Here is a 13,979-nt window from a genome sequence, read left to right on the forward strand (position 1 = left end):
CTTCTGTCTGAAGAGATTCAATATTAACTCTAAGTAGGCTATGAAAGGTTAAGGATAGATATTCTAAGCCTTAGAACGGGAACTTTAAAAATAATGCAGAGGGCTTCCCTGGTGGCACAGTGGTTAAGAATCTGCCTGCCAATGCAGGGAACACGGGTTTGAGCCCTGGTGCGGGAAGATCCCATATGCTGCGAAGCAACTAAGCCCATGCACCACAACTACTGAGCCTGCGCTCTAGAGCCCGTGAGCCACAACTACTGAAGCCTGAGCGCCTAGAGCCTGTGCTCTGCAACAAGAGGAGCCACTGCAATGAGAAGCCCGTGCACCGCAACAAAGAGTAGCCCCTACTCACCGCAACTAGGGAAAGCCCGCGCACAGCAACGAAGACCCAATGCAGCCAAAAAAAAAAAAAAAAAAAAGCAGAGAAGTAATACACTACCAAATGTAAAATGGATAGCTAGTGGGAAGCAGCCGCATAGCACAGGGAGATCAGCTTGGTGCTTTGTGTCCACCTAGAGGGGTGGGATAGGGAGGGTGGGAGGGAGCTGCAAGAGGGAGGAGATATGGGGATATATGTATATATATAGCGGGTTCACTTTGTTATATAGCAGAAACTAACACACCATCGTAAAGCAGTTATACTCCAATTAAAAAAAAAAGAAAAAAAAATGGGTTAGTTGGAAACCTTTAGGGTTTCACAATTGATGGGATGCTTGTGTAAACTATGATAGTGTGCCTAAAGTCAATAAAACTTACTTAAACAACTTAAACATAGACTAGGATTTGGAAATATAAACATCAAGGTTTTATTAGTGGTGGTATCTGGATACATGAAAATATCTGGAGGCATGTGATTTTCCTATGACTTTTTTTCACTTAATTGTATCTTAATTATTCTGTAGTAAGTATTGCATTTGTAATAAGGAAAACTAGAATTAATCTAAAAATAAAATTTACTGTAAAAGGAAAATGAGTAGGTTTGGGGGCTCTCAGTGATTAAAAATTATAATTCATTATAAACCAATTATTTCACTTCTTCTGGTTTGCTATGTTTTAATTTTATGCTTAGCTGTGAAAAACAGTTTGTTCCAATTAATTCCTCTTGCTGGATATTTAATTTTACTTCCCAATTAAACCCATATATTGGAAAAAAATAATGCAAAGAAGTACAGCTAAAAATCCAATAAATTAATTAATGTGGGATTTAAAAAGTTATTTAATCCAAAAGAAGGCAGAAAAGGAGGAACAAATGATAATAATTTTAAAAGCCAGAGGGGAAAAATAAGATCTATAAAGCAAGCACTTTAAAGGGACAGCACATAAATTGTCTTCCTGAATAACGTTTTACATGGGGATTCGTAATTTCTAGAGCCTAGTAGTGCAGGTTCTTGTTGCAGCTCTGTTCCTACTCAGCTCTGCAGAACAAGGGTAAACAGAAAAACGCAATGCAAGGGGAAGTAAAGTGGATAGAATATAGTAGAGTATTCTTGACTATGAGGAACTGGAAATATGCAGTGGCTGGAGCACAAGAACATTTTGAATCCTCATCTCTGGAGAAAAAGCAGGCATCCCGCAGTGGTGTGCCCAGGAAAGTGGGAAAGAGATGGCTAGGTGTGGGTGTGGGTTCTCTCGATAACCAGCTACCTTGGGGAGGAGAGGAAAGGCAGAAAGACACCTGCCAGTGTAGGGTTCTATTGTGAGCTAGCCCCTGGTAGCATTCTACAAGGTTCTCTCCCTGCCCTCCTCTCTTTTTGCCCCAAAGGCTATGGATGCAGATGCCTCCAGGAGTCAGGCGGCTAATGGGAATATTTAAGCAGCCTGGTAGGCATTGTGGCAAACTGCATACAGAGCACATGCTCCCTGTGGCAGAGACATTTACTGCTCACCCCAAAGCCATAAGCTCCCCATTTCTCAGCTCCCTACTGGGGGGAATGTGACTAGTTCTGGCAGACAGACTGTCAGAGGAAGGAGCTGTGTCCCATCAAGTAGGAAGCATGTTAAAAGCTATGGAGCAGGGGCTTCCCTGGTGGCGCAGTGGTTGAGAATCTGCCTGCCAATGCAGGGGACACGGGTTCGAGCCCCGGCCTGGGAAGATCCCACATGCCGCGGAGCAACTAGGCCCGTGAGCCACAATTACTGAGCCTGCGCGTCGCGATAGTGAGAGGCCCACGCACCGCGATGAAGAGTGGCCCCCGCTTGCCACAACTAGAGAAAGCCCTCGCACAGAAACGAAGACCCAACACAGCCAAAAATAAATATAAAAATAAATAAATAAATAAAAAATTACTATTAATTAAAAAAAAAAAGTAGACGTTAGGGGGCTTCGCTGGTGGCGTAGTGCTTAAAAATCCTCCTGTCGATGCAGCGGACACGGGTTTGAGCCCTGGTCTCTGATGTCCCACATGCCGTGGAGCAACTAAGCCTGTGTGCCACAGCTACTGAGCCTGTGCTCTAGAGCCCGCGAGCCACAACTACTGAAGCCCATGTGCCTAGAGCCCATGCTCTATAACAAGAGAAGCCACCGCAATGAGAAGCCCGCACACGGCTATGAAGAGTAGCCCCCGCTCACCGCAACTAGAGTAAAACCTGTGCACAGCAATGAAGACCCAATGCAGCCAAAAAAAAAAAAAAAAAAGAGTAGACGTTAGGGACTTCCCTGGTGGCACAGTGGTTAAGACTCTGCACTCCCAATGCAGGGGGCCAGAGTTTGATCCCTGGTCAGGGAACTAGATCCCACATGCATGCCACAACTAAGAGTTCGCATGCCACAACTAAGGAGCCCGTGAGCCACAACTAAGGAGCCCGCAAGACACAACTAAGGAGCCTGCTGGCTGCAACTAAGACCCGGTGCAACCAAATAAATAAAGTAAATTAAAAAAAAAACTAGATGTTAATTTGGAAAATAAAACCTTGTGTAGCCCAAATAAAACATTCCTGGGGGTCAGTTTAACCCTGGGGCCACTAGTTGCAACTCGAACTCTGCATTTTCTTCCTTAGTGACTCATCAGTTCCCAAAGCTTCTGTTGTCACTCCTGTTCAGATGGGGCAGAGACCAAATCTTTGTATCACAGCTCCTGATGAGCTCAGTAGATGCCTCCAACTCTGGGTTTCTTGCCCTGGTCTAACTTGTGGAGGGCAGCTCTTGAGTGCTAAGCCATGAGTCTTAGCTGGCTCCCTATAGCCAGCACGGATAAATGCAGCCTGTAAAAGGCCTAATGGTTCTTTCTCATGGCCTTGACCCCAATCACCTTTTCCTGACATATTTCATATTCAACCTGAATGTTTCTTTATGGTTTCTGACCTAGTGATTTACTTTCCCATTTATGGCCTTGACCATCTATGGTTGTGCCCTTTGTATCTGACTCTCCATCCTGCTCCTCCTTTCAACCTTTTTCCTCTCAGCTTTTTTTTTTACTCTTTGGAGATTTGGATTCTGCCTTCCACTTCCCTGCAGGTTTGCTCTGGACTAGTCCTGAATTTTCAATTAATCTCATATATCTCAAATTCAACATGTTCCATGTTGAACAAACATTTTTCTATCCCAACTTTCCTATCTCTGTTAAAGGTACTACTGTCTTGCATGTCACAGTCTCAAATTGTTGATGTCACATTAACCTGCCCATCTAAAACCAATGCAGTTATTTATTGAGTATTCATACTGTGCACCCTATTCTAGGCACTGAGGCTACGATGGTGAACTAAAAAAAATCTGTGCCCTCATGGAGCTTGCACACTATTGGGAATGGGCAGAAAATAAACAAATATATATTAGGTCAGATGGTGATTAATGCCATGGAGAAAAATAAAGCAAGGTAACAGAACTAGGGAGTGCCATGATGGGGGAAGGGTGCTATTTTATATTTGGTGGTCAAGGGGACTTGAGTAGAAGTGAAAGAATGAGACTTACATACTTCCGGGGAAGACTGTTGCAAAGGCAGAGACACTGTGTGGAGGCATGCCTGGCATGTTTGAAGTCCAACAAGGAGACCATTTTGGCTGGAACTTGGTGAGCAAGGGAGAGGGTAATAGGGGTGGTTACCCACCTCTCCCATCTTTGCCTTCTACTCTCTCTCCACCACTTCTGCCCTAGCTGTGACTGTCCTTTCCCCTCTGGACTGCTTCAGGAATCGTCTGACTCTACCCAGCACAAGCTGCCTGGATGAATCTTCCTAAACCTGGGCTCTGTGTTGGTTAATTTTATGTATCAACTTGACTGGGCTAAGGGATGACCAGATAGCTGGTAAAACATCATTTCTTGGTGTTTCTGTGAGGGTATCTCTGGAAGAGATTAGCATTTGAATTGGTAGACTGGGTAGAGATAACCTCCACCAATGGTGCTGGTGGGCATCATTCAATCCACTGAAGGCCTGAGTGGAATAAAAAGGCAGAGGTAGGATGAATTTGCTCTCTCTGCTTGTGCTGAGACATCCATCTTCTCCTGACCTCAGACATCTGTGCTTCTGGTTCTCAGGCCTTTGGACTCTGACTGAATTACACTACCAGCTTTCCTGGTTCTCCAGCTTGTACGGAGCAAATCATGGGACTTCTCAACCTCCATAATCATGTGAGCCAATTCCTATTATAAACCTCCTCTTATATTTATCCCTGTGTATCCTATTGGTTCCATTTTCTCTGGAGAACTCTGACTAATACACATCCTGTTTCTTTCCAAGGCACTACTCCCTAGCACTGAAAGCATTTCATAATCTGCCTTCAGCTGGCTTCTCCAACTTTATGTCACCCCCAACTTCTGCCTTGCCCAGAGCAGACGCTGGGCTTTCCCACTGTTACTCACAATTCTCTTCACTTAGAATAGCTTGTACCTTCTCAGTCTCATAGGAGAAGCCTTACCCACTCCAAGACATCGTCCCAAGACTTCTTGGCCTGGTTTCCTATTTAGTTGTGTACTTGGTTGATTTTATCCTCCTAATTAGATTATAAACCCCAGGACGTATTTTACACATTTGTTTTTCCTCTCCTCCAAAACACATTTGTTTTTCCTCTCCTCCTGTAATTCAGCCTTGTACCCTGTTCTTTTTTTTTTTTTTTACAAGACAAAGATTTAATGAAAGTTGGTCAGTGGGTATGTAATAATCCAAAGGGCTAAATAGTTAAATAGAAGTAAATGAAGTAAATGTTACATGTTATCATCATCTGATTCGTCTTCTTCCTTCAAAGATTCCTTGGCATATTTCTCTGCCTCTTTACTTATATCTTTTGGAACAATTTCATGTCTTCCGTTAGTTATTTCACCAACCCAGCTGAGCTCTAGTTCAAAAGCTTTATCCTTAACTTCACCGTGTACTATGTAAATTAGTTTTGCAACTTCTTTAACAACATCACGGCAGGTCATTTCTTTCATCTGAAGCTTTTGGATTTCTGTCTTCGCAGCTTGCCTGGCTTTGCCAAGGGCATAGCCCCAATAACCATATGAAACACCCGATGGGTCAATCATGTAGAGTTGTGCACCATCATCACACTGTAAGACGCTAACAAGAAACTGCAGCCAAAAGGTCTAACAGCACTGTAGAGTGTATAGGCATGTACATACATGGCCACTCTGTCTGCAAGATGTTTTAGTGGAAGGTTATATCCAAAGTTAGATCTAAAGTTGGAAGCCTCTTCTCTTGCAATATCTGCTAAAAAACGAGCATCTGCCAACAAACCTGCTACTGCCATTCAGACATGCCGATCAACATTAAAAAGTCATTTGTTAGGACCTTCTTCATAAAGTTTAGAAAGGACTAATTTTTCTACCCCAAAGATAACGCCATCTTTCCATCTGATTCCAATAGCTGTACTTCTGTTTTCCACAGCCTTCATAGCATACTCAACTTGAAAAACTCTTGCATCAGGAGAGAATGTAGAGGCTGACAGGTCACACCTGGTGCCGATTGAGCTCATCGTGCTAAAACCACTGGGACGCCTAGCGCTTCAAGGTCTAAAGTGATCCCCCTCACCCTGTTCTCTTTCTGCTTGAGGAGTGTGGGTGGGCTTTTTCTTGCCCAAATCCAGCCTCTGACACCAAAGATGCCATAGTTCCACTTCCTGAATTAGAGATTGTTAATCAAAGGAGGGGCAGGTGAGGGCTTTGGCTAGAGATTTGCCATGTAGTGTTTCAAACTTGAACTCAACTCTGGACTTAGGCAAGAGAGCAGTCGGGTTGCTCATCAGGACAAGCTTGTTTGACAGCAGCAGGCTCAAGTTCTTCTTTTCCTTCTCACTTACCAGTTCAAACTTTTTAATGCTGAAGTGTGTTTGAGAAACAGCTAAAGGCCTGCCCCCTGCCCCTGAGGAGTTTACAAATCTGTAGTTAATTGTGTGCTCTTGACAGGTATTGATAAGAATATAATTCAGCTGATTAATGTTTTTATGGTATGTCAGTGGAGAAATGAATAGTGAAATATTCTCTAACAGACAAACCAAAGGTAAATGCAACAGGGGAATGAGCTAGGGATGAACCTGTCACAGATCCTGGTCGAGTTATACTCTTTTCCACATTGACCTCGCCTTGCCTTGCCTGGGACCAACTCCTCCACGTTCTCTTTCCTTCCCCAAATCTTGCCCATCCTTCAAGGACCAGTTAGACCACTGCTCCTCCAGGAAGGCTTCCTGGATGACTCCAGACTCCATTAACCTGTTTTGAACACCAGGATTAATAACCTTTGCCACACAGTTTAGAGCTTAATGATGTACTTAAACTCTTTGCTGCTGTTTTGTGTGATTTCCCAACTAAATGATAACTCTTTTGAATAATAATAATAGTAACAGCATTAAAGCAGCTAATATTTATTAAGCATTTATTATGAGCTTGGTACTTTGCTAATATTGGGTTGGCCAAAAAGTTCATTCGGGCTTTTCTGTAACATGAAAAACCCAAAAACTTTTTGGCCAACCCAATATATCTATATATTTTATCTAATTTCATCTGCCCAACAACCCTATGGGGAAGTTCTATTATTATTACCATTTTACAGTTGAGGAAGCTGTGTTGTAGGATAATTTTCAAAAAAGTAAAATAATGACTCACACAAACATGAAGTGAACACATATCAAAGATTTTATTTAACTCACTAATTAAAGAGAAAAACCTGCAATTTGTTAAAACCAACTGAAAGGAGAATCTGAAGAGCAGACATTTATAGGCAATCAGGAATGCTGAAATGAAGTTGCTAATATATTCAAAACTGGTTAATATTCTATGTGTACTAAAATTTGAAATCATCTTTTCTACTAGGCAGAAACCAATTTTATTTTATTTTTAAATTTATTTTATTATTATTTTGTTGAATGACTATTTAGCAGAGGGAGGAGAGGGCCACACTGGAAAGAATTGGTCTTCCGGCATGCAAGGCGGTAGAAGAGTCTGGCTATTAAAGGACTGGAGTAACAGAGCCTCTATCATTCAGCCTGGACCTCTATCAATGATTAACAGGAGTAGCAATGGCATTTTCTCTCCAGCTGCCCCGGTTGGGCCTTACCCCTGGATATTTAGCCATGGAGCGTGTCTCACTGGCCCTCTTAGAAATCTGTGAGCTACTTAAAAGCCCTTAACAAATTTGTTTTCTCTTTTTTTTTAAATTTATTTATTTTATTTACTTATTTTTGGCCGCGTTGGGTCTTCATTGCTGCATGCAGGCTTTCTTTAGTTGCGGCGAGCGGGGGCTACTCTTCGTTGCGATGCGCGGGCTTCTCATTGCCGTGGCTTCTCTTGTTGTGGAGCACGGGCTCTAGGTGCGCAGGCTTCAGCAGTTGTGGCACGCGGGCCCAGTAGTTGTGGCTCGTGGGCTCCAGAGCGCAGGCTCAGTAGTTGTGGTGCATGGGCTTAGTTGCTCCACGGCATGTAGGATCTTCCCGGACCAGGGCTCAAGCCCGTGTCCCCTGCATTAGCAGGCGGGTTCTTAACCACTGCGCCACCAGGGAAGCCCCTGTTTTCTCTTTTATTCAGAAACCAATTTCATCTCACCGGTTATCTCAACGTTCATTTGCATTTCTATGGCCCCACATTGTCTGCATTACTATCAGTTTTTCCAACTTGCAGAGCTATAAATGAGTCTAGTCAGAAACAATGAAAGGAAAAACAAAACAAAACAAAACAATGAAAGGGGGACTTCCCTGGCGGCTCAGTGGTTAAGAATCCCCCTGCCAATTCAGGGGACATGGGTTCGAGCCCTGGTCCAGGAAGATCCCACATGCCACAGATGAGCAACTAGAGAAAGCCCACGCGCAGCAACGAAGACCCAACGCAGCCAAAAATAAAAATAATAATAAAGAAAATAAATGTATTATTATTATTTATTTATTATTAATTAATACTGGGTCTTAGAGTTCTTTCATACTTAGGTACTGAGCACAACACCTAGTGCATATTAGGTGGTCCATAAGTGTGGGTTGGTTAATTGATGAGAGTTTTTGAATGATGGATTATAAAGCTTGTGGTAGATTGAACACCGTGACCAAAATATTTTCCATCTCTTTCACCATGAGGGAGAGTCTAATTTCCTACTCCTTGAATCTGGAATTCCCTGTGACTTGCTTTGGCCAGCAAATATGTCAGAAGTGACAATGTGTGACTTCTGGAGCCTAGACTTCCAGAGACCCAGAAGCTTCCACTTTCACTGTCTTGGGACCTGCCCTTACTGAGTAAGAAACCTCTTCTCCAGAAGCTCTTCTTCTAGAGAGTCACATGGAGGAGAACTGAGGCACCCTGGCTGACAGCCCCAGTTAACTGTTGTATATGTGAGTGAGGCCATCTTGGACCATCCTGGTCCGGGTGACTGCAGCCACATGAGCAACTCCAGGTGAGACCAGCAGAAGAACTGCCCAGCTGAGCCCAGCTAAAATTGTGCCCTAATAAATTGTTGTTGTTTTAAGCCTCTAAGTCTTGGGGTGTTTTGTTATGTGGTGATGGCTAAACTGATGCAGAGGTGTCAGTGCAGTCATAGAATGTCAGCCGGGAGCAGGGGACAAGTGTTTATTCTTTGGGGAAGGAGGCTGCTCCCTGTGATTTAATTTCCTGGCTCAGCCGTCCTGCGCCCCAGCTGACTGGGACCCCTGTGCTGCTCCTTGACAGAAGTATCACTACCTGGGTATGTTGTTTGGTCCCAAACCCTGTCCACAGAGCCCCTTTGACAGGCTCATTGTCTGCACTGGGCTGGTGACTCATTAGAGCAGCGGGAGTCCACCCTCTTCAAAAGAAGAGAGGCTGTGATCAAGCGACACTCTTCTAGGAACTTTACATCTAACAAGGACAGTGTGTGTCCATAATAAAGTACAAAGTTAAACCTGTCGTTGATATCTGCCTCCTCCCTTCCCTCATATGTGTCATGTGACACTTTTACTTTCCAAACATCTTTCTACTTAGCTTGTTTGAGTCCCAGCATAGCCCAGTGAGTGAGAAGGACAGGTGAGGAGATCAAGAGATTTGCCTAGCACCACACAGAGCTTAATCATGGGCCAGGTCCCAGGCCTCCTGCTGCAGTGTCCAGTGGCCCAGTGCTGGGACTGCCTAGAGCTGGTTGCATGTGTAGCCCTGTCTCTCTGAGGGCCCCCAATCCAGGCGGTACATCCAGGACATATGTATGAACTCGAGATGATGTCAGGGTGGCAGTGTGGTGTCAGGGAAGACCTCCATTCAGTTCTGTTAACTCCTTCAGCTGTGTGATCTCAGGCAGCCACTCAGCCTTGCTCAGTCTCAGCTTCTTCATTTGTAAAATAAGATTTAAATTATATCTACCTATACTTAAAAAACCTGTAAATAGTGGTTGCATCTGGAGTAAGGTATGGCGCTGGGCATCTGGGATAGTAGGAAGACCTACTTTTCTTTTTTGTTGTTATATTCACTGGTTTTATTATTATTTTATTTTTTAATTTGTATTTATTTTTTGGCTGCACCTTGCAGCATGCGGGATCTTAGTTCCCCGACCAAGGATCAAACCTGTGACCCCTGCAGTGGAAGCGTGGAGTCTTAACCACTGGACCGTCAGGGAAGTTGTTTTATTTTTTAGATTCCACATGTAAGTGGTAACATACACTATTTGTGTTTCTCTGTCTGACTTACTTCACTTAGCATAATGTCCTCCAAGTCCATCCATGTTGCTGCAAATGGCAAAATTTCATTCTTTTTTATGGCTGAGTAGTATTCCATTGTATACACCACATTTTCTTTATCCATTCTTCTGTTTTAATTTTTTTTTTTTTGGTTGTGCCACGTGGCTTGCAGGATCTTACTTTCCTGACCAGGGATCGAACCTGGGCCCTTGGCAGTGAAAGCGCTGGGTCCTAACCACTGGACCGCCAGGGAGTTCCCAATCCATTCTTTTGTTGATGGACAGCTTGGCCATTGTGAACAATGCTGCTATGAACACTGGGTTGCATGTACCTTTCGAATTAGTGTTTTCGTTTTCTTTGGATATATACCCAGGAGTGGAATTGCTGGATCATATGGTAAGACATACTTTTCATCGTATATCTTTTTTACCATTCAAATTTGTAATTGTGATGATTGAGTTTACGTAAACTTGACTTGGCTACGATGTGCCCAGATCAGTAGTAAAACATTATTTTTGGGTGTGTCTGTTAGGGTGTCTTGGGAAGAGATTAGCATTTGAATCAGTAGACTGAGTGAAGAAGATCATCCTCACCAATTTAGGTGAGCGTCATCCAATCTGCTGAGGGCCTGAATAGAACAAAAAGGTGTAAGGAAGGGTGAATTTGCTCTTTCTACTTGAGCTGAGACATCCATCTTCTGCCTTCGGACAATGGCGCTTGCATTCAGACCAGGAGTTATACCATTGGGCCCCAATTCTCAGGCCTTTGGACTCAGACTGAATAACACTACTGGCTTTCCTGGGTCTCCAGCTTGCAGGCAGCAGATTGTGGGACTTCTTGGTCTCCATAACCATGTGAGCCAATTTCTATTATAAGTCTTGTCTTGGAAATTCCCTGGTTGTCCAGTTGTTGGGACTCTGCGCTTTCACTGCCGACGGCCCGGGTTCGATCCCTGGTCGGGGAAGTAAGATCCTGCATGCCGCATGGTGTGGTCAAAAAAAAAACCAAAATAAACCTTGTCTTATATATATCTCTATATATCCTATTGGTTCTGTTTCTCTGGAGAACTCTGATACAGTAATCGTAGGGCAAATGTTATTAATTCAGTAACAATGCTAATTAACCAAGAAATAAATTATTTGTTCATAATAATTCTAATTAGCCAATAATAAATATATCTAAAAAATGAAATTATGTCTTTCTCCAGTGGTATACCCAGAAACTCCTTCCTCTACAGGACAAAATTATTTTTAGAAAGAATCATTCTTTTCTTGATTCACTTTTTAGCTTAAGAACAATTAGTAATTTAAAAATATTATTTTAAAAGATATTATTCAAATTCAGTGTAACATTTCATGTATGACCTGAAGTTTACACTTACCAAGCAAAAATATTATACCTTGCAGTTTGCAGTCATTATTTTTAATTTTAAACACAAGTAAAAGTTGGAAATGTCCACATAGAATGGCAGAGTTGGAGTTAGCCAAGGGCTGTTTCTTTATAATCACTGTGTGTGGTCGTTGTCTATTTCTCATCTACTATTTAAACCCTGGAAGGTGTATTATCACAAAGGCTGGCTGGGCAAGGGCTTGGACAATTCTGAACTGTTACAAACTTCTCGCCAAATGAACAGGTATCATTGTTGAAAACACTGGGTATCCACTGCATATAGAATACTATGTTCATTGAAAGATAAGTAATGAAAGTGTGTTCATTTGAAGCTTACACATTTATTATCAAAACTCAACAGTCATCATGGCAATTGTTTAGCACTTAGACCAACAAAAGATTTCCTTATGGAATATTTTATCATTGACCTTGTTTATTTTTTATTTTTTGGCTGTGCCACTCGGCTTGCAGGTTCTTAGTTCCCAGACCAGGGATGGAACCCAGGGCCCCGGCAGTGAGAGCGCCGAGTCCTAACCACTGGACCACCAGGGAATTCCCTCACTGACCTTGTTTAGAATTGTCTACGCATGGGACTTCCCTGGCGGTCCAGTGGTTAATAATCTGCGCTTCCACTGCAGGGGGCGCGGGCTTGATCCCTGGTTGGGGAACTAAGATCCCGCATGCCTCACCCTGCGAGGCCAAAATAAAAAAGAATTGTCTACGCATGAAGATAATAAAAACAGACTTATAGTCAGTTTTATTGTTTTAAAATTCTCTGCTGACAACGATCCCCCTTGTTGCCTAACTCAGGGTGGACTGCTCCCACAGCCCTGCCCTCCTTACAATGTCCTTGTTAAAGATCAAATGAGATAGTATCTTCCCGGGTCTCAAACTCAAATTCAAATGCTGCAGGGTTCAGAGGCACATATGTGAAGTGGTGTAAGTCACATAGCACTGTGCAGTCCATGGAAGACCGTGGAGGGTGTGCCCTGCCTAGAGGCATTCACTGTCAGTTTTCCTTTCTGAGACATATCTTCTGTGGCATGGGCTGACACCCTGTGACACCCATGAGTAATAAGCAATTCAGACTGAGGTCTGGGCTGATTTCAAAGCTCTTTCCACTATGCCATGGTAAAAACACCACCTTACTTTTAAACTAATTCATAGATGCGTACTGATTTATGTCCTAGGTAAGAAAAGTAAGAAACGAGGGAGCCCTGGAGAAGTTGAGACCAGAAGCAGGTGGGATTTAGATGAGAAGTGAGTCTACTGGCCCCTGTGTTTACAGGAGGAGAGGAGGGGATGGACCGCAGTGACTGCAAGTGTGGCTCTGCATGAGGGAAGAAGGTGCCGGGCTGTTCTATCTGTGGGGTCCTCACAGTTTAACAGGGTAAGCATGCCACCCACAGGAGCATTTACAATGCAAAATTATTTTTTAAATGACCAGAGAGATGTTTGTTGCAATTCAGTTTGTGATAGCAGAAAATGAAAAGCAATGTAAATATCCAAAACTAGGGGAATGGTTAAATAAATTATGCTGTATCCATTCATTGAGGGGATACTATTCAATCCTTAAAAATAATATTTATTTGACAGGGGAAGAAAATCCCATTATCTATATGATGTGTAAAGAGGAGATTACAAAACAGTGGGTACAATCCAATCTCACTTTTGTGAAAAAAAAAAGAAAAGAAAAGAAAAGAAAAAAAAAACCCACAAAAGATCTTGAAGGCTACACATCAAGGTATTAACAATGGCTAGGTGGAGGTATTCTGGCGGTTTAAAATTTTTCTTATTTCTGCTCATCTGTGTTTTCTAATTTTCTACAGTGAACACATCTTGCTTAGGTAATAAGGAAAACCCACATTTATTTATTTATTTAAAAACATTTATTTATTTCTTTGGCTGCGCCAGGTCTTAGTTGCCAGCACTCAGGATCTTTGTTGAGGCATGCAGGATCTTTTTATAGTTGTGGCATGTGGGATCTAGTTCCCTGACAAGGGATCAAACCCGGGCCCCCTGCATTGGGAGTGCAGAGTCTCAGCCACTGGACCACCAGGGAAGTCCCCACAATTATTTGTTAAAGTGCGGTGAGAGTCAAGTGGACAGGGTCAAAGTTTGTGTTAATAGGTTAATAGGACTGAGCTAATCCGGAAGAGAACCTCGTAGGAGGCTGATGACTTTCCACCCAGGGTGAAGGAGGGTGAGAGGTGTTGTGTGTGTGTGTGTGTGTGTGTGTGTGTGTGTGTGTGTGTGTGTGTGTGTCGGGGGCTGGGGGCAGATGGAGGGCAGGACCAGGAAGCCTGGCATAGCTTAGGCACAAAGGAGATGTCAGGGGTTGGGCCCTCACACCTGCCATGCATATTGCCAGTTCCTTGACTGCTGGACTATGGTCATTTGCCACTCTGTCCTCACCTCTAGCATGGCCCTCCAGAATGAACTTCAAGCATAGATGAACTCTGGATGGGACTTTGTCCACTGAGGTCGTTTGCACTCCAAGAGGCCATGATTCTATGAACTCTGCCCAATGAGAAGGTTGA

The 13,979-nt window shown here is 43.2% G+C and overlaps 1 pseudogene across 1 annotated transcript; it reads right to left on the reverse strand.

The window, feature by feature from the left end:
- Nucleotides 1-2,156: 2,156 nt before the first annotated feature.
- On the reverse strand, nucleotides 2,157-13,636 carry LOC309641814 (proteasome subunit alpha type-3 pseudogene; annotated as a pseudogene). Its single transcript has one exon. The product of its transcript is annotated as a proteasome subunit alpha type-3 pseudogene (transcript).
- Nucleotides 13,637-13,979: the final 343 nt, after the last annotated feature.

The sequence above is a fragment of the Balaenoptera physalus genome (assembly GCF_965194825.1).
Source record: "Balaenoptera physalus genome assembly, chromosome: 13".
Lineage (NCBI taxonomy): Eukaryota > Metazoa > Chordata > Mammalia > Artiodactyla > Balaenopteridae > Balaenoptera > Balaenoptera physalus.